Source organism: Protopterus annectens, chromosome 9.part0 (genome assembly GCF_019279795.1).
Source record: "Protopterus annectens isolate FY-2018-M chromosome 9.part0, PAN1.0, whole genome shotgun sequence".
NCBI classification, from domain to species: domain Eukaryota; kingdom Metazoa; phylum Chordata; order Ceratodontiformes; family Protopteridae; genus Protopterus; species Protopterus annectens.
This window is the reverse complement of record NC_056743.1, coordinates 1,587,067,636-1,587,073,635: the sequence shown is the minus strand read 5'-3', so window position 1 is coordinate 1,587,073,635 and position 6,000 is coordinate 1,587,067,636. Positions and strand designations below refer to the sequence as shown.

Genomic DNA, 6,000 nt, shown 5'->3' with positions numbered 1-6,000 from the left:
ATAAATAAATAAATAAATAGATAGATAAATAAAAGGTAGCTGCCGATGCAAAACGAAACAAATAAAAAAAAATGTTTGCTCTGCCCTTCCTAAAACTTGCAATTTTGTGTGAAAAGGTGGTGGTGGGTTTTTCTGAATTAATAACAACAACAATTAGAGTTACAGACTTTTAGTTCAGAAAATGTGTGTGAATTCACATTCTTTTATTCTGTTAGCTTATCATGTTAATAGGACTAATATTTTAAAAATTGTCCCTGGTTATTTTTTTTATTTGTCCCTGATTCTAGTGGTAAAAGATTGGCAGCAATGCATTTCCAGTATGGCTATAGTAAGCCTGTATTTAGCAGCCATGGTCCAGTAATCAATGGAAACTCCTGAAGGAAAAAACAACTATTGAAAGCATATTTGATTCTTCAGTGTGTGTGTGTGTGTGGGGGGCACAGTACCTATAAAAGTATACATCAGCGATTTGAAGAACACTCTCTAAAAAGCTCAAACATTCATTTATGTCACAGACAGTTATCGTCTTAACACTGCTTCTAAGCTGCTGCCTAAAGCAAAGGTGGCTTTCCTACACTTCCCTCAACATCACCTATCGACCAGAAGACATCTAAAACAGTCTCAAGAGCTCTTGAAAAGTATGAATGTCAAGCAAAAAAATTGTATTTAGTTAGCATAAAAATTTGTATATCAAATAGTATGACACTTTCCCCGCTTCCATTTCATAGGTTCAAAAGTGTTAACTAGGCTAACGACCACAAGGGCCTGTTTATGCCTAGCCATACATCCCAAATCTCTGACAAGTTCTGGCACCATTGACAAATGTAAGCAGGAGCTTGGGAGATGAAACATTACAAGCTGGGGGCCTGGGAGATGAACCATTTACAGACTGCCGGGGTCCATTACAGACATAGGTGCCAACCAGGGATGAATTTTCCAGGGAGAGTAGGATTTTTGGATGCTCTTCACAACCAGAGGTTTAAATAACTGAGAGTGAAAGAAAAAAATTATACTTTCAAAGACACAATGTAAAACCTGTAGACTTTAATGAATGATGTTGTAGAAATCTACCTAATGTTTGCTTCTTAAAAAGGCAGACGTCACATGTAGGCCCTGGTCATGTTAGGCTTGCCAACCTTTGCATCCTTCTATTTTCTGACAACTGAGCCAAACTTCTAGTGTGTAGAAAACACACCCCTTGTTGGGAGGTAGCAGCAACCTTTTCAGCAATCCACATCCAGAAGTACCAATTTTTACTCACAGGAGGAAGAACTAAATTTATTTGGGTCATGGTTTAATAAAAAGTTTACAAAGCTTTTTTTTTTTTTTTTTTTTTATTAAAACACAGCCCAAATCTAAGGAAAGACAAGTGGGAAAATACAATGCAGCACTTGACTCCTCACATGTAGAAATGGAACAAACATCATCAGATCACTTTAACTGCCATATACAGTGTCTGCACGGGTAGCCTTATATGATTCAGAGCTCTAGACAAAGAGAACTATGGCACTCGCCCACCTTGCTGTCTACTGCCCCTGGCTAGAACATATCCAGACTGTGCCACACAATTTTCCCTTTTTTTCTTTCCTTACCTGTCCATACTGCTCACAGTACAGAAGGGGCGTCGGTTATCCAAATGTCAGTTACCCGAACGCAGCCCTCCTAAGAGTTGCGTCTCTACGCGTCTTTCTTACCACGCGGCGCGGAATTTAACGTTTTTTTTTTCGATTTGTTCTGGCTGAAGGTATATCAACGAGTTGCTTTCAAATTGTTCTATTGTATTTCTTTGGTAGGTGACTCCATGGCTTAAGTTCACATCTCCAGACTAAACGTTTCTGTGAGACAGCAGTTGCCGGATGCCAGTGAACAGCAGGTGTCCAGAGCAGGAGTAAGACTACTCTGGCAGCAGAATGGCATGATAACGGACTCACAAGGACTGCAGAATGCCCTCCACATAGAGTCATCGAAGGTATGTATGATGTGTTAAGGCAGGAAAGTAATAGCAGAGAAGTCTGAATAAGAGGTTGGGGTTTCCACATAGCGGGCTTCTCGGGTCGGGAATTAAGTCCTGAGGAAGCTCCCATCCGCACCACTCGTTTCGGCTTCACCACAAACAAGCCCATCGATCGCCAAGAGCCTCGGATGAGATGAAATCTGCAAGTAATAAACGGGATCCGCCGACGAGTCCAGCCTGCACCTGAGAGGTCTCAGTGAGTCTAGGGAAGGGCACTCACATCTATCCAAAATATTCTATGTGATGAAATGAAATATATACTGGCAGTATTAATGCACTGAAAACATGCTCCCTCCCCTACAAAAAAAAAATTGTGTGTGTGATCATGCGCGCGTGTTTGGAGGACGTTTCATTACCGTTATTTCTTCCAGATTTATTAACAAAATCTCATAATGTAAATGTATTAGAATCTAGGACTAGCGTTATACAAATTAGACACGCAAGCACACACGTTTGTTTGTGTAGCAACTGTCTAGATTTTTGCTTCATATTTTCAGTCTTTAACTCAAAGTTTTTGCTTTTCTGATGGATTATCGACTGAAGCCACTGAGTAACGGCATACCTTTGAGTTACAGTCCAGACTTCATATCCGTTTCAGTTATACGTTTGATTATTTGAACTACCCTAGGTCCTAATTAGTTCGTATAACCGACTCTCTACTGGACTTTTATCTTGTTTTCCCGTACTTTTTTTCTGAACGTGTCAGCTTTGTTCCTAAACTGGCCAAAAATGTACTATAGGAATCATATAAGAAATAATTTAAATAAGACAGGGAAAGCTATGAGACTCTAAATTTTCTGAGGTACAGTTTAGTCCTCTATCTATAATCTTTGCTCCACTGATGACCTGAACAGAAAATAATGATGAAGAAAGCATTTTCTTTCAAGGAAGAAAAGCTGTATCTAAGGCTTAAATGTTCAAAGCTAGCAAAACTGTAGTTACCAGTAAAGTGAATAGTAGTTACCCTTAAAATGGGAAGAAAAATGTTTATAGAGGGCATATAAATCATATCCGAGATGAATGCATTCCTCTCTACTCCCTCCCAAAAAGACAGTCGCTTTCTTTGCACCTATGTTAGATTGATATGAAGGTAACAGGACAAATGGCCCTAGACATATATTTCAGCTTGTTGCTGTTGTTTATCTACAGAGCATGCAATCTACACCCTAACCACAAAAGACAGATACCGTCCGGGATGAAAATGAAAGAATAAATAGAGCACAATAACATATTTCAACATGTTGCTGTCAGATATATCTATACTGCATGCCTCCTTTTCTTTAATCCCAGAGGATATCCACCTGTATATGCATCTGATTTCAATTGTGATGTAAGTGAAAAAAATAACATTCACAGTAATACATTCCAGTTTATTGCTCATAGACAGTATGCTGGCCCTACTCAGTGGCGGATCCAGAAATTTGCAAAGGGGGGGCGCAGTCTGGTTAGCTGACTACCGGGGACGAAGTGGGAAAGTGGGACTCTAGGTTTGGTGGTTATGAAAAGATGACTTTAAGAAGGTCTGACATGTGTAAAGACATCAACTTACACTCAGCTGTATGTGATTCTGCTGTGGATATAGTAGTAGAAATAGGTAGACAAGGGGTCATCCAATAGCTGATATACTGAATATCTGTTAACGTCAAACATAATATTTGTACAAGATCAGGTCATATCCAAAGGTGTCACCAACAAAAAGAGTGTAGCTTGTATAGACCATCCCAGAGGAACAGAGAATGTCCATCAGTGCCACCTGTAACATGTGTATGATTTTTAGACCCAAAAGTGAGATGAATGGCTTGGGTGTGAGTTAATCAATGATCCATAAGCTAATTCACATTCGAATGGTGGGCATACATGCCACTGTAATAGCCACTAATGGTAACTGGAGGTGTATAGAACATGAAAGCTATCAACAAGAAGCGTGCGTGTGTGTGTGTGTGTGTGTGTGTGTGTGTGTGTGTGAGACTTGAGCTTCAAATATACAGTGTATGCTTGAATCAACAGAGCACAGGCTCGCCCACTTGCACTCAGTTTGTGATTGTGACCTGACATCCCTGCTCAAGGATTTGCTGAGGCCTAAGGTAATTTGAGGGTGTGGTGGGGTGGGTAGCAATCCAGCAAGGAAGGCAAAAGAAAAGTGTAGGTATGTAAACAGAAGAATCTTGGGTCTGACAGACTTGTAGTCAATTGATCCAGAATAAAACAAATACTGTACTAGAAGAAGTCATCACAAAGACAGATATGTTAAGGGGGAGGGTCTCTGATCAACAATGACAACCCTGATGGTTACTAAACAGCTGGACTGTAAAGACAAGTAAACATCCCTGGAGGCAGCATGCATTTTATATGCTCTTTAAGAAAGTTATTTCCTATCAAAGCATTTACAATCAAAAGTAGGGGGTAATGTTTTCAGTGTTAGTTTCTCTTGAAATAACAGCATATTTAGCTGGAAGAGGAGATGATGTACCCAATAAATACACATTCTCAGTCAGCCTCCTCCTTATGTTCCTATATTATTTGGAAGGACTAGATGCTGGTAAAGAAGAAAGTGTCTAATTTTTAAGTGTGCAGTATTACTCAGCATTTAAAGCTGTTTCTATTCTTCTGCAGAGTTAGTGGAGGGCTTCTTACTAGAATATGAAGTAGAAGTAAGGTATTAAGACAAAGCTTTTAAATGCCTCAAGTTTAATGTCTTTATTAAATCTAAGACAATTCTCACAGCATTCAATTTAATAATGTAGCCACAGCAAAACAAGCACTTTTATATTAACTCTGAGAGAGAAGACAATCACTTCTGATTATGTCTAAATGTAGTTGCATTTTTTATAAAATTATAGCTCTGCAAATAGTACTCCACTGAAATAATAGTGCAGGATAGACAGTGTTAGCCACTATGCACTTATTTTCCTCAGGGATAAACTGAGAGAACATTAGTAAGTCAGACACAGAGAAGAATAGGAGAGAGCAATGAACAATGTGTATGTATGTCTTACACCTTCAGCATTGCTACCTTTAAGGACATGAGTCCTCACAGGGAAGAGACACTACTAGTAAATTTCAACCTTCTTGTGGGTTAAAAAGGTGGTTAAATCAAAAATTAAGGTGGGTAAACAAATGTTATGATTTACTGTTACAGTGACCCTGTAAGTTAAAATTTTCAAATGCAGTATTATGCTTACAAAGTACAGTAAATTAATGCTCACATTCAGTAGAAACAGAAAAGGATGGTACACAAATGCAATCCATTACATCAGAGTGCTTGAAGTTTGACAGAGAAAAACTGCACACAGTGCACATTAAGCATTAATGGAGGGTAATCACCCCTCTCCTGAAAAACAATAAGATGCTGCATTATACATTTCACATTTTCTGACTTTGAAATAGGGAAAATGAATTATTCTGAACAAAAAACATTCTACATGTAAATTTACTGTGTGGTAAAAAGCTTTAATTTTATTCCCCCCTCGATCTTTCTTATCTAATAAATAAAATTTACATTAAAGTTGTGTAAAACCAATAAGGTGGAAATATATTAGATTTTGATAACCATCTTAAATATAGACTGGGTTTCCTACAGTATATATGTGCAGCAATGAAAATCTGTTATTTCAGTAGGTTTTGTTGACTTCTTTAAATTAAGACACTGCAAGTCCAACTTCACATTTAGTGTAAACAAACATGAAGAATGTTACCCCAGTCAGTTTCCCTCACACTGTAGTTACTCACTGTTGTTCCATCATTTGGAATATTTCAAATTAAACGACCTCATCATCTAGACAGGAGTAAAGACTACAGAAAACCTGGCTGCCACAAAATACATTTATTTTGGCCACTCAATCATGGGATGGAATTCTGAGCCACAATTATATGTACCACATGATGCACCAAATTTAATGAAGCAGCAAGCAATGGATTTGAATAGTGTGTTCCTTTAAGGAAACTGCATAAATAAAGGTGTAACATCAGGTTACCTGCATGTTGAT

The 6,000-nt window shown here is 38.3% G+C and overlaps 1 protein-coding gene across 1 annotated transcript in view; it reads left to right on the top strand.

Moving 5' to 3' along the window:
• Window positions 1-1,686: 1,686 nt before the first annotated feature.
• The window catches only part of LOC122812195 (volume-regulated anion channel subunit LRRC8C-like), a 375,126-nt gene continuing 370,812 nt past the window's right edge, over window positions 1,687-6,000 (top strand). The window contains exon 1 of the mRNA XM_044084528.1: window positions 1,687-1,969. The gene's annotated coding sequence lies outside the window, so the exon portion shown is untranslated. The remainder of the gene's footprint in view (window positions 1,970-6,000) is intronic.